The sequence below is a fragment of the Pinus tabuliformis genome, chromosome J (genome assembly GCF_031772625.1).
Source record: "Pinus tabuliformis cultivar Carrire ecotype Pingquan chromosome J, CPIR1, whole genome shotgun sequence".
Lineage (NCBI taxonomy): Eukaryota > Viridiplantae > Streptophyta > Pinopsida > Pinales > Pinaceae > Pinus > Pinus tabuliformis.
This window is the reverse complement of record NC_142295.1, coordinates 549,250,435-549,275,154: the sequence shown is the minus strand read 5'-3', so window position 1 is coordinate 549,275,154 and position 24,720 is coordinate 549,250,435.

Genomic DNA, 24,720 nt, shown 5'->3' with positions numbered 1-24,720 from the left:
TCTTGTATGTATCATTGAATCAATTATTTAGGTTTCTCTTTTTCTGGTGCCAGAGAGCTGTCATCCTGTCTGTGCATTGGTAGATTAGATTTGCATACTTCTTTACTAGCTACAGTCGGCCATCACATGGTCTTGTGCATCTACTGGTGTGGTTAGTATTCTCCATATTCACCCAATATTTAACTGTGAGTAGTTGGTGGTCTAAAGCATTGTAGTTTGAGGGTGTTTACGCATGTCTGGAGTTAAGCAAAGTAGAAGTGGTTATCTGGATTGGACAAGCATCATTCCTTCCATTCATCCATTTGCAACAATAAGTTGAATTTATATGTTACCAGGCATCTCCGAGCTACAACCTAGGAGAGTTTCTTAGAATCCTAACATAATTGGTGCCATTTCCAAGGAGAGGAGATTGAAGCTCAGCTTCCTTGGGGAAACGACACAGTTCCAACTTTGATGATAGACAAAGTCTGGACACATTTCTCGTTGTAATCATCTATCTGGCGACTCTACTGGAGGACCAACCTTTGGTGACTCCACATTACATTTGTGGCTTAGTTTGTGAGGCATACTCAGAGAAATCCTTAGAAATCACTAGCTGACCCAATGCCTGACCCTGAGAAGATTGTCAAGCAAATGAAAACATCACAGAAAGGAGCACTGGGATCAGGTAAGCCTAAAAAATCTTATGTGTCTCTGCAAGAGGGGCCTATCGCTGAGAATATAAATTTTGAAGATATAGAGCCTAGCATTTTTAGTGAAGAAATACCCTCAGAGATTCATAAAGCTCCTTGTTCATTTAGTTTCCCTTTGGATCTCAGTCCAAAGAAAGTCTCCCATATAGTCCATCATATTCCTTTGTCTCTGTCGTTTATTTCACTGCTCCCTACCACTCATACTGCCAATATCCTTCCACCTACCCCAGTCATGGCAGGCCAAGAAGCACTCACTAAGATGGAAATAATCATAGCTGCTAGGTATGGACCCTTGGTCTTGCCTATTCCTTTGAATGCCATGCCTGCAAGAGAATATCATAAATACATGCCTAAGTTCACCGGTACAGAGGGAATAACAGCTGAAGAACACCTTGAGTCTTTTTATAGTTATGCTGATAACCTAGATATCAGTGAAGATGATGTGTGGATGAGAGTATTTGTCCAGAGCCTTCATGGAGAGGCTAGGAGGTGGTTAAGAGAACTGGCCCCTAGGTCCATAGTAGACATTGAAGCATTGGGGAGATAAGAAATACCTGTTGTATTACCACACTGAGTTTGGAAACCTCAAGAGGGAAAATGGGGAATCATTGTCTGATTTTAATAAAAGATACAATCGTATGTATAGTAAGATACCAGCTGAAGTAGAGCCTACCCCCACCTCTGCCAAAATCACCTATGCCAATGCTTTTGACTCCTATTTCTACTTGCTTTTAAGAAAGATGTGCCACTCTAGCTGAGATGCAAGATGCAGCTTTAGAGGTGGAATCTAATATCATAGCTGTAGAAAAACTCAAGGGTCATGCTGATAGAAGGAGGCAGAGAGGTGAGGTTTCTTCTTCCTCTGGTTCATCTTCAGAGCCTAAGTTAGACAAAATGACCAAAATGATAGAGTCATTAGCTGCTGAAATATCAAAGTTAAGGGTTGAGCAGAGCTCTGGAAAGGCAAAGCTTTCAAGCACATTTGCTCCAAGGAATCCAAATCCATTCAGAAGAGCAAATGAATAATTACAGCTTATTCAAAAGGGCAAAGAAGCCAATAAAGAACAAAATATTAAGGCTCCTTTCCAAAACATGGTCATGGAGGAGGAGTAGTTTGAAGAAGAGGATGACATTCATTATATGGAAGATAAGGGCAGTGCTACCTTTTTGACATTGGCTACCTATGAAGAATCATTACTCCATGTCCAGACTAGTCAAGAGTGGGATAGAGAAGCTGTTCTATAGACTGATGAGCAGCAAAGGTATAATCTGAGGTCAAGAAAAAGCAATGTCAAAGAGAATCATGTCCAAAGAGTTGTTGTCCCAACAGAGCAGCAAATTAGCAAACATAGAAGACCAATAGCTGATCTAGTCACCCTCAAGCACCAACTCAAGAGCTAAGTGGTCCTGACAAGTCCGCTTCCCCTTTCAGCTTTGAATCAGAAGTCCAGAAGTTAAAAATATCTGTGCTTCTGATAGAACTTGCAAAGAGTGAAGTTTTTGGAAAGCCCATCCTTGATGCCCTTGAGCTAAAAGCCTCACAAGCATCCCATGACTATGTCAATTTGCAAGATGACAAACCTGCAGTTGTGCTTAGCCCAATGGTTGAATCATCTAACAATAGCTCCCCATCATTCTATGTCTCCTTGAAATTCATGAAAAAAACCTCCATAATTTCCTGCTGGACGCAGGGGCCAGCCACAATCTAATGCCCAAAGCTGTCACGAAAGAGTTAGGCCTTGATATCACCAAACCATATCATGATTTATTCTCATTTGATTCAAGAAACGTAAAATGCCTAGGATTAATCAAAGACCTGGCCATTACCCTAACTCAGTTGCCCATGAAGAGCATGATGATGGAAATTGTGGTAGCAGATGTCCCTCCTAAGTTTGGCATGCTTGTGTCCAAAGGACGAATTAAGAGGTTGGGTGGAACATTACAAAATGATTTATCTTATGCCACTATCCCAGTTTTTGGAGGGGAGAGCAGGAGATTGTACAGAGAAGCACAGTTGGCATACATCATCAGTGATGAGAAGAGCCCTTCTAATCATCCCATATATGTCGTTGATACTGATTTTGGAGCATGTATTCTCCAAATATAAGAATCCCAGAAGGTCTCGTTGCAACTCAAGAAACCAATAGTCCAGGCCGTGGGAGAGCAAGGAAGTCAGGTATGGGAGATGTTCTTTGATGGAGCATGTTCAAAGGAGATTTCAGGAGCAGGGGTGGTGCAGATATCTCCAATACAAGAAAGCACACATCTGTCATTTAAGATGAATTTTCAAGTTACCAACAATATAGAAGAATATGAGGCTCTGATATTGGGCCTTAACGCAGCTAAAGACAGTGGAATCAGAAACATAGAGGTGTTTGGAGATGCTGATCTCATCATTCAGCAAGTGAACAAAACATTTCAAGCAAAGCACCCAAGGCTGAAAGCATATAGAGATGAGATATGGAGACTCAAAGACTCTTTTGATAATTTTTGTATCTCATACATCCCTAGAGTAAAAAATCAGCTCGCTGATTCCCTTGCTATGTCTGCTAGCATGTTTATTCCTCCCATGACTCCCAGACTAGTTTATGAAGTTCAGATGAAATATAGACCATCCTTGCCTGATAATGTCTAGCATTGGAAAGTTTTTGAAGATGATGATGAAGTGAATATGTTTCTGCAAGTCATTGATGAATTCTCTGAAATGCAAATTGATCAACAAAATGAAGCCTTGGAAGAAAATCCCTAGCCCCAGCTTAGAAATAGAATTGGAAAAAATAGCATTGTCCAACTGCCCAGCAATCACATACCTATAGGCCTAGTTCCTTTAGAAAAGTTGTTTGACTAGAATGATGTGCCTTATAAGGCTTCCAAAAAAGAAGATCATTCTACAGTCCATAGGCATAACATAGGGAGTCCAGAACATCCAAGATATATAAATTTGTCCACCCATCTATCTGCTGCCCAAAGTGCTGAGTACTACAATTTAATGAAGCAATTTGTTGATGTTTTTTCCTGGGAATATAGTGACCTGAAAACTTACGACAAAAAGATCATCCAACATAAGATCCCCCTGGAAAAAGACACCATCCCTTTCAAGTAAAAGCTAAGACCCATAAACCCTTTGCTCCTCCCTCTAATTGAAAAAGAAATCAAGAAATTATTGGCTGCCAAAATCATAGTCCCTCTGAGATATTCAAAGTGGGTAGCCAATTTGGTTGTGGTGAGGAAGAAAAGTGGAGAAATCAGACTCTGCGTTGATTTCAAAAACTTAAACAAATGCTCTAAGAAAGATAATTATCCTCTACCCAAGATGGAGCATTTTCTACAAAAGGTATCAGGAGCCAAAGTGATGTCTTTCCTGGATGGATTTTCAGGGTATAACCATGTTGCTATACATCCAGATGACCAAGAGAAGACTGTGTATTCCAAGATGCCTTTTGGGCTAATGAATGCTAGAGCCACCTTACAGAGAGCTATGGATATAGCATTTGTAGGAGAGAAGGATAAGTTTGTCCTTATCTACCTAGATGATATAATAGTGTACTCCATCAGCCACCAAGACCATTTGCATCATTTGAAGAAAGTGTTCTTGAAGTGTAGATGGTTTGGGATTTCAGTCAATCCTAAAAAGTCACAGTTTGCTTTAGATGAAGGCAAGTTGTTAGGACATGTTGTGTCTACTGCAGGTGTCAGAATTGACCTAGAAAGAGTAAGGGCAATACAAACCTTGTCTGTCTTGAGATAAAGAAGGATATCCAGTCCTTTTTGAGCAAGATAAATTTTATAAGGAGGTTTATGCCTAATTTTGCAAAACTTGTAAAACACATCACCTCCATGTTGAAAAGGGGTCAGAAATCAAATGGATTGATGCACCAAGAAGATCTTTTGAATCCATCAAAAGGGCCATTATGGAAGCTCCTATTTTGATCAACCCAGATTATATCAAGGAATTCCATATATTTTAGTTTGCTTCAGGTGACACCCTTGCAGCAATTTTATTGCAAGCAGATGAGGAAGGTTCAAAGCATGCAGTGGCATTTTTTAGCAAAACCTTAAGGGATGCTAAGCTGAGGTATGATACCATTGAAAAACAAGCATATGCTCTTATCAAATATTTTAAAGCTTTCAGAATTTACATTCTGCATTCCAAGGTAATTACATATGTGCCCTCTACTTCAGTTAAAGATGTCTTAACGCAACCAGATGCTGATGGAAGAAGGGATAAATGGATTACAAAATTGATTGAGTTCAATATAGAGCTAAAGCCCACCAAGCTAGTCAGAGGTCAGGGCCTTGTTAGATTAATGGCTGAAGAAAATTGTAGAATGTTGGACATGAATTTGATAAGCACGGATTCAGAGGATGGTCAGACAGAAGAAGAAACAATTGAACTAAGGCAAAACTAGTCATTGGCAGAAAATCTAGCTTCTTGTGGATGGTATTCTGCAATAGCTCAATTCTTTCTGAAGCTAGAAGTTCCTCCAGGCCTGAGTTTGAGCCAAGCCAGAGCCCTTAAGCTTAGGGCAGCCAAATATTGCATTCATGGAAACCTGCTCTACTAGAGGGACCCCTCTAGAATTCTTTTGAGGTGTCTGGACAAAAAAAAATCCATCAAGGTTATGCAGCAGTTTCATTCCAGCATATGTGGAGGGCATCATTATTGGAAAACTACAACCCATAAAATCCTCAGAGCTGGGTACTATTGGCCCACCCTGTTTTCTGATGTCTTTTCATTTGTTAAAACTTGTGACAGGTGCCAAAGATTTGAAGGGAAGCAGAAATTGAAGTCCCTTCCCTTAAAACCCATACATGCTAGTGGCCCTTTTCAGCAGTGGGGTTTGGATTTCATAGGAGAAATCAATCCACATTCCAGTGGGCAGCACAGGTGGATCCTAGTAGCCACTAGTTACTTCACTAAACGGATTGAGGCCATCCCGACCAGAAAAGCTAACCATCACGTGATCATGAAATTCATGACTGAGAATATCTTCACCAGATTTGGTTGTCCACATAAATTAGTTATAGACAATGCAGCAGCCTTCAGGGCAAAAGAAATGGTGGACCTGTCTGACTCAATGGGCATTAAGCTAGTTCATTCCACCTCATACTACCCTCAAGGTAATGGTTTAGCAAAATCTCACAACAAAATCCTCATAAGGATAATTAAAAATCTATTGGAAGACAACAAAAAGAATTGGGATTCTAAGCGTAAGTATGCACTGTGGGTTAACAGAGTAATCGCCAAGAAATCCACAGGGAATTCTCCATTCAAGCTGGTATATGGCACTAAAGCTATATTCCAAATTCAGTTAACCCTCCTCGTGGCAAAGTTCTTGCAAGAAGAGCAGGATGAGGAAGAGGACATGGAAAAAATATCATTGATTTAGTAGAGGTACATCAAATTAGAGAACATCTAGTTGAGAAGTCTGCAGCAAACCAAAAGAGAATCAAGGAAGCCTTTGATAGAAAGGCAAAAGTAGACAATTTTCAGGTTGGAGACTTGGTTCTTAAGTGGGATGCACTGAAAGAGAAGAAAGGCAACCATGGGAATTTTGAAGCCCTATGGATGGGACCTTTTGTGATCACTCAGATCCAGGGGAACAACACCTTCATGCTGCAAAGTATGGAAGGAGAGATAGTTTTTGATGGCTTAGTTAATGGGCGATTTTTGAAAATTTATGCTGTTTAAGGTCTTCAGGCCTTAAGATCGTAAATAGGTTGTTTGATTAGTTTTAGTGTAATCTTAATTAGACTCCATGCCCACTGGAACACTAGGAAATTTTGCTAATCTGGTTTTCATAGGAAAGGAAATGATCTGCAGTTATTAAGACCTCACAGGGAGGATCTCATCCCTAAAAGGAGTCAGTGTTAGCTCCACTATACAACTATGGTTTTTTAGGGCCAGATATAAGTTTGGTCGTGTTGATTATGCTTAAAAGGAAGCTCACAATGGTCACCTTCCTTCTTCTCCTTTACTCCGCTTACTCTCTCTCACCTCCGCTGCCACTGTTTTTCCTCTAAAACCCGACATAAGCCCTTGTTTCCTCAAGCCCTGAGTGCAAAGCCTGAAACCCCATAGAATTGCACTCATATGACTTGGCGCCTTCATAAACTCGCCGCCAAGAACTTCTACCATTGACTTCCCCCATTGATCCGACGTCTCCTGTCACATCCAGTAAAGCAACTTGTGCGATCGTTTCCCCGCCCCCCGATCATCTCAGCCGGAGATCCAATGGCAGTCACTCCCCTCGTGCCCACAAACCGCTGGAATGATAACGTGCGATGGAGAGTGGTTTCCTTTCTCCTCCACTGCCACGCTTCATGTGTCGATTGGAATCGCTCGCGTTTGTCATTTTACTACCTTATGCCCTAAAGTGGTGCAATCAATACCGCTTACCGCTCAAACCTACGTTCCCGTCTGATAAATGTCACGCACTTTCGCCGCCTGATCACCGTTAGATCTGTCCACAATAGATCTAACGGCCCATGATCATTCCACTCCCACTCCTTCTGATACCCTCTGCCAAGTCATCCTCGCCGTCTATCCTCCCAATCTGATAGCCAATCTCGCTCCTTCATCTAACTCGTCGATTCGCCACACAGTCCACGTCCCTTGACCATTCCGTGCACCCGAAGGACAAAGATAACCGTCTCACCAGTACCAGTTGCATTTGCTCCTCAACAACTGCATTCAATAGATAATATGGCCGAGAAGGAAAATGACAGAGCATGAGCATGTAGTTGCATTTAGCAGTTATGCAACTTCGTGGATAAGGACACTCCAGCTGCCCGAGAGGATAGCAGAGCACAGGAAAAGATCAGACTCATCCACTAAAGCAAGTACACGCACACAGAGACTCCATCAGGTTGTTAAATGCAGTTGGTGGTCAATTATGACCCCTCCATACCTAGAATGGCCAAGTGCCTTTGTAATGAAACTCTATATATACCCAGAAACAAGATGTAATTAAGGTTGATGGTTGATGTTTTGATGTAAGGTTCAACTTCTAGAGACTGTAACTATTTTGACACTTGCAACGTCTTGTGTTCATTTTCAACTAATACAAGATTCTTTTGTTGTTAATTGCTCACTTTCCATTTCTCTTCTCTTCTAAGCTGTTCCTGATATACTATATTCCTGAACTCTTGATTTTTAGCATTAAAGTAGATGTCATCCTATCTCTATGTTAAAGTCTTGTATGTATCATTGAATTAGTTATTCATGTTTCTCTTTTTCTGGCGCCAGAGAGCTGTCATCTTGTCTGTGCATTGGTATATTAGATTTGCAGACTTCTTTACTGGCTGCAGCCAACCATCACATGGTCTTGTGCATCTGTTGGTGTGGTCAGTATTCTCCATATTCACCCAATCTTTAACTATGTGTAGTTTGTGGTCTAAAGCCTTCTAGTCTGAGGGTGTTCATGCATGTCTAGAGTTAAGCAAAGTAGAAGTGGTTATTTGGCTTGGACAAGCATCATTCCTTCCATTCATCCATTTGCAACAATAAGTTGAATTTATATGTTACCAGGCATCTTCGAGCTACAACCTAGGAGAGTTTCTTGGAATTCTAACAGGAATCCACGACTATCAAAGGAAGAGTGGTTATACTGCTACTTATATACAAATATCCATGAAATTTTCTTCGCATCTTTCCCCACTGAGCTATACGAGTGGATCACGAAGCTAGCAGATAGCCAAGGAAGGTGTAAACTTGACAGACCTATTGTGTGGACTCCAGAATTGGTGCGCAGATTGGAAGCATTGGAGGATAAGATCATGTGCGTTGTTGATCACTGGCTCGATCGAATCATAGGAGGATTCATCACCAAGTTCATGGTAGATACCTCAGTCAGCTATAGTGAGGTAGAACAATGCTTCCTCAAAGGGCCATGAGGTAAGTACATTAAATCTTTGAATACTTGGACTAAAATGCTACTATGTGAAAAATGGGTTATGTGAATAAATTGATTTTGGGGCTACGCAAAGTGGGAGAATCTACAGAAACGAAGGTAGTACAAAACTCGAAACTATCCCCTTCATTTCACCTCCGTGAGGGGGCAAGGAAGAGCTCACGAAGGTCTCACCAAGAAGTGTGATCAATTTTATAAGGCAGAGGATTCCGCGCATACCACCCCCAACCACACTGCCACCAGTTTCGCCATCTTCACCCACACCACCTCTTCCACCACTGCAAATCAATATGGCCAGCATGATAAAGGTGCCAGTGTTTAAGGGAGTAAGGAATGAAGATCCAGACCAGTTTTGGTTCATGATAAAAGCTGTATGGGAAGTGTAGGGAGTCACGGATGACAATATAAAGAAAGCAACGTTGGTCAGTTCTCTATAGGATCGTGCGCTAACCTAGTACATTAAGCATTCCAATGTAAATCCAAATGTGGGGATCATAGATATTCAAACTACACTAAACAAAGAATTTAGCAGGCCAAATTCAGAGGCGTAGTCGATCATTGGGTTCAAGGAAGTCACAATGCTACCAGGAGAGACCCCTTGGGAGTTGGATCAGAGACTGAAGTGCACAATTCGCAAGGCTAACATGACGTTGACAGATGGACAACACTGCGAATGGTTTTTAGAATCATTAACGCCACATCTGAGGAATGTGATGTGACAACAGAGGCTAACAACTTAGGCCGAGGCCTTGGAGGTCTCAACGAGATTACACAAGACCCCGATAAAGGATCCCAACCTGGGAGTTTAGCAGATTCACACGTAGTTGAAAAACTTGTGCCTTGAGATGTAGAGTTTGAAACAAGATAAGACAGCTCACCCAGAAGTGTGCGATGAGGTATGGTGCATAACGTGCAAGGGCCAGGGACATGATAAGGACCACAACCCGATGTTCACAAATTGCCTCATGGGAGGAGGACCAATGCCATTAAGATAGTAGGCACAAGCAAGACCAAGCATGGCACCTACATTATGGTGCATGATTTGTCAGATAGGAGGATAGCATGCTACAGACAATTGCCACTTATTACAAAAGTACACAAATAATTCACAGCAGTTGTTATGTAATTTTTGTAGATTAGTAGGCCATGATTAGAGCACCTATAGAAGTTATGAGTTGATGATGGATTAGACTCCTACCTACAAAGTTCAAGCCAAAACGTGGCCCCTTGAATAAAACGCGAGGATGGTGGGAACAGGATTTCAGGGGTGTGGATGAGGCCGAGGTGGAGGAGGATCAAGAAGAGGTTGTAGACAACTGATATGTTACAATTACAGAGGGCTAGGACATTATGTTCGCGATTATACAAAGCCAACGTGACAATCATGCTTATATTGTACATTGTTTGATCATGAGACAGAGGATTGTCCCATGCTAATAGTGAGGTTGCGTGATAAAGGAGCACTCCAACCTCCCCCGACTCAAAACCTACAAATGATGAGGTTTGAGCCGTGCGAGAAAGACCCTAATGTAAATATTGTGCTCCAAAGTGGAAGTATGACAAGGGATGACAAACGCAAGTAGCCTGAAGAAAGTACTTGGGTTCCCAAGGCTTCAACGAAGGAACTAGAGTTTGATTTGGAGTGTGTTAAGGAATACTTCATGGAAGCCAAGAAGAGCTTTGATGATGCCTCCAATTTAGGAAGTAAAGATAGACTAGAGCCAAAAATGGACCCATCAATGCTCACAACATTCCTGGAAAAATGCATGAAGCTGCTTTGTGATAGTAAGGCTATAAAGGGGTTGTAGGAACTCATATATAGATGCACTGGGACCACGCCAGAAGAACCACATGTAGTCCGGAAGCTCAAAAAGCACACGACGTGAATGGGAAGGGAGATGAGATTGACCTCACAGATTGGAGAATATGAGATGGACCAAGTGATTCCAGATCTAGGATCGGACACAAACATCCTGCTGAAGCAGACATGGGAGTGCATGGGAAGGCCTACACTACAATGTTCTCCTATCCAACTGTGAATGGAAAACTAGTAAAAGATCCTACCTATGGGGAGATTGCAGGGAATCACAGTAGATATCGAAGGAGCGAGCGCATTTCGAAGTGATAGAGATTGTTGATGACAGCAATCACTACCCCGTGCTATTGGGAATAGATTGGGCCACTGACATGAATGGGGTGATAAATATGAAGAAGCGTAAGATGATTTTTGAGAAAAAGTCTCTGCGCGTGGTTGTACCTTTGGAACATGCAAAGGGATCGTAGTACACGGAGCCGATGCGTGACTATGACAACGACAATGACTTACACTCCATCTACAAGATAACAGCGCGAGAGAAAGACTAGGTGAATCCAACCACGGACGGACGAATCTCATGGGAGCATGAAAGCTCCTGCACATCAAATTCAAATGAGTTAATAGAACAATGGCAAAACCGTTTACACGAGGTATCCACACTAAAATGTAACATGATGATGAGATCATTGCGCTACATATCAACGGAGGTAAGGGAGTTGCTTACATATGATGGGTTAAGTGAGGTGAATGACTTCCTGAGAAGATTTGAAAGAGAAGTGTCGGAACAGTAACGTTTTGAACCTTTGAAATGAGTACTGCATGCTATGCCCGCGAGGTGGTGGGGCACGCACCAAATTAGCTTTGAGGACTAGCACGAATGCAGGAGGATGATGTGCATGCAGTTTAGGAAGCCTCAGATGTGATTAACAGACAAAACTGTCGGACGAAACAATCCATGCACCTACTTATCCAAATGGATGCAGGCATATGATGCAAAACCTGTGTGGATGCACACAGTATTTGCATTAGGAGATATAGCCAGTAAGCAGGTGTGAGCAAGGCAATGGCGCGAATGACCTCTTTGGTTGGAACCACATAGTATGGAAAGACCAACTGTGCAAAAGGTTATCCACAAAGAAGCTTTTAACAAAGTATGCGAAGCACTAAACAAGGTCCACATTGCGAATTGGACTGACTGGGACCTGCGCATACCAGCGGTTCTATGGGCTTATAGGACAGCATGCAAGAACCTAACGATGTAGTAACCTCCGAGGTTGGAGTATGAAGCGAATGTTGTAATCCCCATAGAGCATGAAATGCCTAGTCCGCATAGGGAAGCACCAGTAGATACGATGGTTTGTGGAACCTTAGAAGAAGAAATCCAACAGGGAAACTTTAGACTCCAAGAACATGGGAAAGAAAGGGTGCGATTAAGCGCGAAAAGCACTATGGTAGAAGCAAAAGTCAAGAAGCTTGAGGAGGAGATAAAGGAATATTTTCTCGATAAGAATACCAGGGTGATAAAACAGGGTGTGAATGATCACGCTGACAAGTTTGAGAACTATTGCCACGAATTGATTAGTTTGATGCCTTGGCTTGGACCGCATATTACTAAGCGAATCAACCAGGGTGGCGTGCTACAGATGATAAAGTGTGAGACACCTCTAGTAACAATAAAAGGTGGGTATTTTCTAGGATAAGTGATGCATGACTGGATGACACCCTATATAGGTGGCACGGCCACCTCACTAGCCGTAGAAAGTACAGTCTTAGCACTCCTAATAGTTGAATGGAGGCACAGGACTATAAACTACTCTATCTAGGAGCTGCATGATGTTGGAGCTGTGTGCAAAATAAAAGAGTCACAGGGTCTATGATCGCACAAAGGGGGCTACGCTACTACGCGGGTTGGCCAGAAAGTGAATGTTGAAATCACTATTCATGATGTGATGCTTGACTTGAGACCAGATGGAGTGGGCAGCAGACATTTAAGACATGATTTATGGGCAAGATTTGGGAAAATCTTCCACCAAGGGAGCATTAATGAACTGGATTTGTGGGGGACGATTGAATTCAAATTCAAAAGGCGCTATAAATTACAATGGGATACTCAACCAACAACACTTGGTCATTTGAGAATTAAGTAGTTGTATACCCTGTGTAGCCTGAGCATAGTCCCCTTTGACCTATGCAGAGTGTTGATTGAGCCCCTAAGTATGCGAGTGATAGATTTCTGGTCAGACACGATGGCAACATCTAAATAGTTATGGAAATCATAGAGATGATAGTCGAAAAGGCCGCACATGCCTTGAATATGGGAGATGCCCTTGAAGGAACTGTTATTGTGGAAGAAATCCCTAAATCACCGCGCAAGCCAAGACCAAAGAAAGAAAAATAGGCGATGGTTACCATATGTGTGTCCCCATGAAACCCACTATGCACCAGGTTGACGATGGAGGAGAAGGGGAAAGTCGTTAACATAGAAACTGACAAGGAGGAGGAAGACATGGAGGACCTTATCATCGAAGAAGATGAGGATGAAGGCATGGAGGAGGAAACTGAGCCTGTGCACCCTCCAACAAAGCTGCCTGCCTATATTCCCCCATGGAAGGGGAAGGCTAAAGTGCCCAAGGATCTTGACAAGAGCAAGAGATCTCTCTAGATCCCACTCCTCCCAGACAACATCATTTTTTAGGACACGCACCTGGGACGGGTTCCTAGCTTAAAATTTTTGGGACCTCAATAACCATGAGAAGTTCCCTCACCTAGAGACCGCGTAGCTCATGAAGCCTAGAAGAACACCACAGTGGGGGTTACCGAGTTAGAGCCATGAAAGTGGTTGCGTGGAGTGGAAAAGGCAGGGCTACTAAACCTACTTTGGGTGCGGCATTTCCACCGCACCCCAATAACACTTTTTGTCATCAGGTAGCTGCTCTACCTGGTGCATGGTGGGTTTTTGTGGCTGGAGGAGCTCATACCCATCATGGAACACTTGATTCATTGCATCACCCAGCTGCAATGAAAAGGAGAGGACCCCACAGATATCTCGAAGGGGAAAATCAATGACTTGGCCATTGCAGAGGCCATGAAGAAGAAATATAAACTGGAAAAGAAGAAGAGGGGCTATGGCATATCCAACATCAATGACAAAGCAGTAAGAGTGGTGACCCAAATACTGGAAAGTAAGGTTATGCACAAGTGTCACGCGGATGAGGTACCCATGCCAGTGGTAGCACTTGCTGAGCAGTGTGCGAAGGGGGTGTAGTTTAACTGGTCCAAGTTCCTCTGCAAGGAATTCTTGGAGAATTTCTACGAAGCTTAGGAACAAGGCAAAACATTCTACTATGCATGGCTTTTGCTGTCCATAATGCTCGTGGCAGGGGAATTGCTAGAGGACAATCACTTCCCCACAATTAATAGGGATCTGCTGGAGGCCGCAAAGTATGCTTCACTCTGGGCCACAGAGGATGCAAATCAGATCTGTGACAGTAAGGTATTATGGGTATTCATGGAGATGAACCTTAGAATGGGGATCAACCACAAGCTGCGGTTATCACCCACTATCTACGACAGCCTGTAAAGTTTTGCAGATTTTAAGGCATACCTCCACAACATATACATCACAGCGCGCAAGGACATGGCCAAGAAATGGAGAGAGCTACCCTTTGTAGCCCTGGACATTGTAATCTTTAATGTACTGGAGACATGGTCATCAGAGTGGCATGCTCCATACATCGTGTCAATGGTGCAGTTGGCAAAGAAGAGAAGGAAGGAGGTAGTGACAGTAGAGGTGCAGGAGGAGCGGGATGCTGCATCGATACTAGGTAAACAGAAAAAGGTAGTAGCAGCAGTAACAACATAGGAGGTAGCCATGAAGGTGCGTGAGGGCCAAAATTCACCTTGGTATGGGTAGGAAGTAGAGGAAGAGGAGGGACCCACAAACCACGTCAACACAACTGAAGCGCCAACACCCGACCGAGTAGACAGGGTTATGCAAGAAGGTCAAGGCATCGAAGTTGTATATTGACCCAATCACCCTTACTGAGGGTGATCTACAGGACATCGGTGAGACAGTGTGCTATGTCACCTTCGAGGCCCTCCAAAATTTTGTGTAGGAGAACCAGATTGTGTTGGGGGGCCTTAGAGCGCAGCTGTAGGAGTTGGAGGTGTGCACTCCTCAAGCTAGTACCCTTTCAACTAGCCTCGTAGTTTGGACAGCTGTAGCAGATAAAATGTTGCGTGCTTGAGTGACAAATACCATAGTGCTGCCAAAAGGGGCACTAGTGACAAAAAATGAGGCCGACAAGCCTACGATTAGTGTAGAAATTTTGAATAATATAACACTTATTCACAGAGATTATCCTTATTATACACTATTTGTGGAATCATGCATAATACATAACCTCCTCTACATTGATCAACAATTTTGTAGAATTAAGAAATAATCGGATGCGCACATTGAAACATCAATCACACATATCAACACAGTATGTATTGGGGAAAGCATATAGCTGAAATCCCCCAACTATCTATATATTATAATGATAGAGAACATGTAACAATACATAGTACAATACTCCTCACAAGTACTCAGTACTATCTCCACCTGCTACACACAAACTAGCTCAGATCTGAATCAAGTCACACGTTCAAGTCTCCTCCACTGTTTGCCTGCCTCTACTGCGCAATCCAAGATGAGAATAGAAATGATCCAAACCCATTTTCCTTGGCTTGTAATGCACAATCCTCATTGGCAATCTCAATCATTGATTGTGCAAATCTCATGCACAGCTATAGTCACAACTGATAGTAGTCTACACCTCTAACACCTGTCTCCACTGAACTGTCCATGCACTGAGTTAACTGATGTATTATTTAGTTGATTTATGAGTTGATAATTAGTGAATTAATTAACAATTAATTCACATCACTAATCACTAGTGTATTCTGCTATTAGACTAAATACAACTAGTTCAACTAAGTCAACTAAGTCAAACTGAACACAACTCCATCAACTCCTCAATCAACTCCACCAAACTCAATCACTTGAGTTATAACTGAATTCCATCATGCAATAGCTCAACTAACCCATAAGAAAAGCGTATTTCCTTATGGCAGTTGCATGTGCCACATCCGTAGGTCGAACTGAAGTGCTCCAAGAGGATAAGATAATGTTTATAGTCAAAATATTATTAAGAGCTAATAATATTCAACTGTTCTATTTTTAGACTGGCAGTCTAAAAATAGACTCCGCCCATATGTCTAAAAATAGAAGTCCATCTATTTTTACCAACATGACCAATCATCCACAAATAGCATCCTGCAACTCATAGACCATGATCCATATGTCTAAAAATAGACAGTCTAAAAATGGACTTTGCGCCAAAAATAGCCTACAGACCCACTTAGTGAAGGCGACTTCTTTTCACTAAGCTCCATCATCTTGTTGCATTTTCAACACTCCCTCTCAACAAGATATGGATTATCTACAACCCCTATCCTGCAACTCTGGAATGTTCTGCATGCAACACATTTGCCCGGTCCACTTGCTCCAACAACACTTGGAACAAAAACACTCCCAACTGACCACTCTGTTGGGCTAGGAACATACTCTGTTGCTGAAGCTCTACCTGCTGCTGAAAAGTGCTCTCTCTTTGACATCTGCGCTACTACAACATCTCCATGCATCTCGCGCCATTGCACACCTCTCTGTGCCACCTAGCACTATGCAAAACACTTGTGGCTCTCACATTGCTGCAGCCTGCTAGCTATGCGTTGTCCTCGGATTCCCTACACTGTCGCTCTCTCTGCCGCTCCATCCGCATTTTTCTCTACCCAATCAATCAGTTCCTGCTACTCCACATCAGGGCTCCCATAGCAAGGTCTCATCCAAGAGGTTGGGTACCTCAAGGATCCTACCCCTCCTCCTTGGGACAATCACTCTATATTGCCCCACCTCCTACCTGGAGGTATGGCTGCATGTGATCCCTCAGCCCACCTAGCTCGAAGTTTCCCCCTAGTGGAGGTCTCTGCATGAGTAGATGTCTCTACTCGATCTCCTCTCAGCTTCCCTTGTTGTGGCTACTCCACAACCTCCTGAAGCTGCTGCACCAATCGTGGCTCCTCCACAATCGTCTGAGACTTCTTTTGGCTCTGCATGTTGAGAGGTAATATATGCTCCCTCTCAACCACCAAGTCTCCATCAGTTGCCTCGCTGCTCAAGGATTTGCATGCATCTTGAACCTCAAGAGCATATAGGTTCTTGACCCATGAACCAATCTGCTTCACCTGTCTAGTGATGATGTGTGTAAGGAAAACCTTTCCCTTACTGAAGACTACATCATAACCTCTGTCTTCCAGCATCGTGATCGACACCAAGTTTCTCTTCAGTCCTGGCACATACTTGACATCGGTCAAGGTAAGGCGAGCTCCATGCTCCCTCTGAAAAATAATTGTGCCTACACCTGAAACACTATACTTCTCATCATTACCCATCACTATAAGTATCTGGAGATCTTTCTCCTCCAAAGTACTGAACAAACTCTTGTCACCGATCATGTGGAAATAAGCTCCACTATCAAGAAACCAACCACTTCCCACCATGGATGAAACCATGCATGCAAAGAGTGTGAAATCCAATTCAAACTGTGAAGCAAGTGCCTCACCTTCAGATCCTTCCCCGGATCCCTTCTTGGATTTCCTCCATGGAAAATTTGCAGCATAATGGCCCACCTCATGACAACGAAAGCATCGCACTTTCAATTTGTCAACCTTCTTCCCATCATTGGAAGAACTAGATTTGGAAAGAGAAACCTTCTCCTTCCCCTTCTTTGCTTTGGCAGCCAAAGCGCAATTTTCTTCATCAAATGCCTTTGATGAAGATCCGTCCCTGGTATTCCGCCTGATCTCCTCTTGCACAAGATTCGACCAAAGTGTCTCCCATCCTGGCAATTTCTCCTGACAATTGATAGAGTCCTGATAGGAATGCCAACTCTTCAGAAGACCAAGGAGAGCCAAGCTCACCAAGTCCTCATCATTGACAGTCACCCCCACACTTCCCAGCTCATCCTGGCATTGGGTGAACTTCGTGAGATACTTGGGCATACTGTTTCCATTCTCACACTTAATGTTTCTGAGTTTATCCTTGAGTGCCAAATTCCTCTCGTTGCTCTTGCTTTGGAATAAATCTGTTAATGCTTTCCACATCAAGTATGGAGAAGCCTTTCCATGCAGGCTGGATACAATGTGATCCTTCACTCCCTCCAATAGAATCCTTCGACACTTTGTTGTCTTCTTTCACCAAGCCTCAACGTGAGCAGCATCAGTAGGCTTTGGGACCTCAGCCTCTATGAACTCCTTCAATCCATTGTCATCTAACACCGCCTCCATCCTGTCTTTCCATGCAATATAATTCAAGCTACCTTCAAGGGCATACTCCAATCACAATTCGTTGAAAGACATTTCAACTTGGACACCAAGAAAAACTGCTGCAAATTCAAATTCCACCAGCTCAAAACTCAACCGCTTTTGATCTAAAATTTGTTAGAACAAAGTAATTCTCGTACAGAGATTGACTGTATGGGCATTTACCAGATATCTCACCTTCCAAAAGAAGGATGAATCCAGAAGCTACCTGGCCCAATTACAGACTCTGCCTGAAGAAATAAAATGTAATCACTTTCTGAATAATAGATCTGATGATCAACTCTGCTCTGATACCATGTAGAAATTTTGAATAATATAACACTTATTCACAGAGATTATCTTGATTATACACTATTTGCGGAATTCATGCATAATACATAACCTCCTTTACGTTGATCATCAATTTTGTAGAATTAAGAAACAATTGCATGTGCACATTGAAACATCAATCACACATATCAACACAATATGTACTGGGGAAAGCATACAGCTGAAAACCCCCAACTATCTGTAGATTATAATGATAGAGAACATGTAACAATACATAGTACAATACTCCTCACAAGTACTCAGTACTATCTCCACCTGCTACACACGAACTAGCTTAGGTTTGAATCAAGTCATAGGTTCAAATCTCCTCCACTGTTTGCCTGCCTCTACTGCGCAATCCAAGATGAGAATGGAAATGATACAAGCTCATTTTCCTTGGCTTGTACTGTGCAATCCTCATTGGCAATCTCAATCATTTATTGAGAAAATCTCATGCACAACTATAGTCACAACTGATAGTAGTCTCTACCTCTAACACCTGTCTCCACTAAACTATCCATGCACTGAGTTAACTGATGTATTCTTTAGTTGATTTATGAGTTGATAATTAGTGAATTAATTAACAATTAATTCACATCACTCATCACTAATGTATTCTACAGTTAGACTAAATACAACTAGTTCAACTAAGTCAAACTGAACACAACTCCATCAACTCCTCAATCAACTCCACCAAACTCAATCACTTGATTTCTAACTGAAGTCTATCATGCAATAGCTCAACTAACCCATAAGAAAAGTTTATTTTCTTCTGGAAGTTGCATGTGCCACATCCATAGGTCGAACTAAAGTGCTCCAAGAGGATAAGATAATGTTTATAGTCCAAATATTATTAAGAGTTAATAATATTCAACTATTCTATTTTTAGACTGGCAGTCTAAAAATAGACTCCGCCCATATGTCTAAAAATAGAAGTCCATCTATTTTTACCAACATGACCAATCATCTACAAATAGCATCCTGCAATTCATAGACCATGATCCATATGTATAAAAGTAAACATAGTCTAAAAATAGACTTTGCGCCAAAAATAGCCTATGGGCCCACTTAGTGAAGGCGACTTCTTTTCACTAAGCTACAACATCTTGTTGCATTTTCAACAATTAGTGCATTGAAGGGTATCAAAATCAGCATGGTTGTACTCCTGTGGGAGACATTATATGTTCTGTAGGATGGGATTACTATGGAACTATGGGCTAGGGAGAGTTGTATGCTGCAAGTACTAAGTAAGCATAAAATCAAAATGGAATAGTTGAGCTTGTAGCGCGACGAAGTGGTGTTGTAGAATCAAAAGCTGGTACAAGTACTGGACGAAGCTTGTCAAAGAGTCCCTGAGCTGGCCATCCCAGCAGACACACTAGTAGAGGTGTGCATCCACAGGATAGCAGCAAGGGTGCATGAGGCATGGGAGGAAATGATAAAGGTTGATTGTAGAGTTGTGATTGAAGGTGAGCCGTCCACCCCTCTAGAAGTAAGAGAACAACATGCCAATACTATTACAGCAGGACTGGACGAGATCGACAATGTAGTAAGGGACCGCACCAGAATGTTGGAGGAGTCATTTGAGGTCCTCACGAATCTGCAAGAGGACCCCAACATCTACTGCTTGGAGACAGAGGTGCGTGAACTCCAGCAGTAGTATGACAATGGCAAAATAAATGCACAAACGATGGCCCTCACTCATAGGCTCGCATGGATGGAATAGGCCAAAGCACTGAAAGAAAAGGTTGATGCAGCACGACGCATGGAAGCAATCCTAAAAGCATGCATTCAGCCTTGGATCGACGAGGCCTTCACCATCACAGCAGAAATTGAAGGCAGTCTCACACAAATGCAGGGGACATAGGCATAGATGCAGGGAAGCAATTCTAACACTGCATTCTTGGAACAACACGTCTAGGAGATCCAGCAGGTAGCCGCTCAGTGTGCTGCCAACCTTGCAGCGGTTTGAGCAGAATTGGAGGGACTCCACACGAAGATCTCCATACCGATAGAGTGACTCGAGGGCAAGTTACGATGTTTGTGTTGGGGGCATGTTAGGTATGGAATCCCCCCTAAGCATGTTTTGCAGCTTAAAGCCCAAGTTTTGACCAAGTCCTTTGTAAAAGCTCCATGAATTGTGGGTGCGGAGTGTGAAGTCATAATAGAGTCACAAGGTTGTCCACCCTTGTTTTTGTAATATAATGTCAGCTTGATAGACCTAGCCATGGTCCAAGGACCATGGGATTATATAAATAGAGTGAGGCTCTGAGTGTTGAAGATAGGGCATAGCTAATAGAATGGAAGCATTATGAGTCTAAGAGATTGAGTTGAAGTGTAAAGTGTGTCTTTGGGTTGTAGAGTAGGAGAAGGCTCTACAATTGAGTGCAGAGAAGCCTAGTAGTCCGCAACTGAGTGCGCGGACCCCTATAGCTGAGTGTGTAGGGTAGGTTGAGTCTGTAACCATTATAAGAATTAATAAAGAGAATTTTACCATATGCTTGTGTATCTTTTCCTGTTGTAATGTCTGATTGGGTATAAATTGCAAGTGTATTGTTTATTTGTTGCGCAAACTCATATGAATGTGTTGTATAAATAAATATAATGTAAGACATCCATTTACGCGAAGATACTTAACTGCTATAGGAAGATAAGTAAGATCTTAGGTGCGACTTAGGGGAATAGTGCAGAGCGCTACTCCAACAGTGTGGAAACCCCACAACCCCTGTTTAGGGTTGCGTGAAGGCAAGTATATAAGGGCGCAAAGGCCAGGGAAGTGCGTGAAGCAGCCTGCATGAGGGGACGAATAGTTGGATTGAACCATACCCTTAGACATCTCAAGGGTGTGGAAACTTGGTTCCAACACCCCCCCATAATACTTCGGGTGAGACCTCAGTCCACGCTCTGCGGACTATTGTCGAAAGGGCCAGTAGTACAGGGATTTGTTTGGCTAATTAACCCTGAACCTGGGTCAGGCCCCAATAAGCCAACAACGTGATAGATTCATGAACATGTATTTGAAAAGTATAACTGTTGGTTTCCAATAATTGCAAGATTCATCAAGGAATTAGAGCCCCTTGAGAGATGATGCATGTTCATGTTCAATTATAGGTTAGCATATTGGGTACAACAAGACAAGGTGACTAGTATATTGTTACATTTATTTATGCACTGACAGTGATGTGTTTATGGAAGTATGATGTAGGGGATTGCATGGCAAAAGAGGCTGCCATGAAATCTTGAAGAAGGCTCGAGTTGAGATTTCCCTTGGAATCACTGTGAACCATGGGGCTGAGTCATGGTGTCTGTTGAAATTTTTGTGCTTTCAATGCTTTGTGATTTGTTTCAACTTGGTTTACAATTTTTTTATGTCTACTGCATGGCCGTGCCACTTTGTTTGTGCTGTCATGTTGTTATTTATTTTCATGGTTTTTCTTCTTGCTTGATTTTTTTTCTTTCCTTTTATGTTTCGAGGGTTTTGGGAATTGGTTGGGGAAAGAGGAAAGTTAAGGGAGCTCAAGGAGAGCTAGATGAAACCCAATAGGTAATGTAAGACTCAGATGAAACCCGGTGCATGTATAAGGGAAACTGAAAGAAAGAATGTGAGAGCTAGTTGGACTGGTTGGGTCCATTGGTGTAGATGTCTAATGGAAAATACATGAGAAAGCTAGCAAGAAAGGTGAAGTAAATGGATATAAGGCATCAAATTCTTTGGCTATGTTGGGAACGATTGTTCTTAATGTTGTGCATGTTATGCATAGATAAAGGTGTACACAACATTCACAAGATTAAGAACAACCATTCCCAACATAGCCAACGCATTTGACACCTTGGATCCATTTACTTAACCTTTATTGCTACCTTTCTCATGAATTTCTTTCCATCATCAATTTACCCCAATGGACCCAACCAATCATTTGATTATGATTGTTTTATGCTAATGATTATATATGTATGTATGTATGTCATTTTCTGACATTATCATCAGGAATCATGCTTGTGGAGGAATAAATGTTTATGTAGGTGAATGGCATCAAGAGGTTCCTGGTTTTATGAGGAATCAAGTGGGAAGAATAGCCCTAGAAGATCTATGAGGTTAGTATCACGTGGATGATATTTGATATTATATTCTTGTACTATTCCTATGTTTATGTTATGGATAGGTAATTCTAAGGGATTAGCATCAACAAAATGAAAGAAATGTGATTTCTAGCATGCTAGGACAAGCATGGATAAGTGGGAAAGACCCTAGAAGCTAGGTTGCTTGGTAGAGATAGTGTGGTCTCTATATATGTAGTACTATTGTTGTGTATATGTTGTACATGTTGTACATACTATGGTGTTGTGTACATGTCGTATATGTGACACTGTGTATAAATGGGGCTATGTACATTTTGTACATGAAGTTTTGTTTACATGTTGTGTGGTGTACATGTTATACATACAGTGTTGTGTATATCTGGTGTTGTGTACATGTTGTACATTCATTGTTGTGTACATGTAGTTCCATGTACATGTTGTACATGTGATGTTGTGTAAATGTTGTACATGTGGTGTTGTGTGCATGTAGTGTTGTGTAAATGTTGTACTGGTGGTGCTTTGTATGAGTTGTGCAGGTGGTGCTGTGTACAGGTGATGTTGTGTACATGTTGTGCAGATGGTGCTGTGTACATGTTCTATTGTGTACACATTGTGCAGGCGGCGTTGTTTAAATTTGGTGGTGTGCACATGTTGTACATGTGGTGCCATGTACATTTGGTGTTGTGTACACGTTTTGAAAGTGGTGTTGTGTACATGTTGTACGCGTGGTGTTGTGTACGTGTGGTGTTTTGTACATGTTGTGCATATGGTATTTTGTACATGTCCTACATGTTGTGTTGTGTACATGTGGTATTGTATTACATGCATTGTGTAGTCATTATATAATGACATGTGTACTCGTTGTGTTGTCCTCTATGTACATATATGTATTGTAAAAAAGGTTTGTTATGTTGTAAAAAAGGTGTAGGTGCATGTGTTGTGTTTTACATCGGGTGTAGGCATATGTCTTTTGTTGTGGTGTACACTGGGTGTAGGTGTATTTTTTGTGTTTTACATATGGTGTACATGTATGTATTGTGTGGTGTTGTATTCCATATGTGGATGTACATGTCATGATTTATATTGTGTGTATATGTATGTGATTGAAGAGAATAGAAGCATTGGGTGCTTTCTAAGTGTGGAAATTGATCTGATGTGTGTATGAAAAGGAAAAGAAAAAAGGTAGAAGCTTACGACCAATTCACGGACAAGTACTGGTATTTTATTTCAATTTTATTATGCATGTGATCTATGAGTCTAATTAATGATGGTTACATGTGATTTATGATGTTTTCATTTTTAGCTAACTGGATGTGATATGTTTATACATGATGATTTGATCGAAGATCTAGTTTGACTTGTTGTGACAGGGAGTAAACAAGATTGCAAGTGTACCTTGTTGATGATCTATCAATGAGGTATGGTTTGAATTTATTTCAATTTATTTAGCCTCTAATGGGAATTGTGCGTTCAATACCAGAAAGCATAGAAAACTACTAGTTTGGGTGGTTAAAACTGACTTCAAGAATTAACAGCAGTAGAAAAAGGAATTAGAATAGGCAATAATATGTTAGTAAAGAATTCAGGAGCAAGGACAGTGTGGGACATTAGTACCCAATAGTATCCATTGATTTCCATGAGCATGATATGACCGTTATGATGGTTTTGAATATTCCTTGGTTTTTGGACTTTAAGATGTGAGGAAACCTTGCCAAGGGATGGATTGCCCAAGGGACTGCGTAGTAGAGAAGGGGATACCAGTGAAACTTGGAAGGTGTGTGACTACATGGAAGGGAGTGACCTGATTTCCCATGGGACTATGTAGTAGAGAAGAAAAGTTTAGGGATGGATTTGTTTTGGTCATTAGCATTGCCAAATATAATCAGAAGCACATTGGGAGTGTGGCCCAGAACACTGAGTTGGTAACTCTTCCCTGAAAGGACAAGTATCATAGGATTATAACACTAGACATTGGATGTGTAATTTGGATTTTATAATGAATTTTGGACTTCATGGGAAGGAGGTGAATCCTAGTACTACTTTTGAGGGTGGAGGTGTCAGCCTCTAGATTCCCTTGTTGTTGATGCAAGAACCATATCATTTTATTTACTGGTTGAGAAAATGTGCATATGTGTGTATGTGTATATTATTGTAACTACTATATCGAGTTATGTTTATAAAGATCCATAGATAGTATGGTTATTTTCTATTGAAGAAAATGTGCATGAATATATGTGTTTTTTATTGTAAATACCTATATAAATTAATGTGTAGATTCAGAATTGCTCATGAAATTTGCTAAATCACAAGACTTGAAGCTACTCTAGTGATCTGGGGAAGTTAATTCACCATATAGAACACAAATCATAGACATGAAAAATAAAACATCACACATGAACATAGATTTATCTAGGGGAAAGTAACTACTCAAAACCCCTTCCTACCTTTCTTGCATTAAACAGAAAATATAGATGAAATACATAAG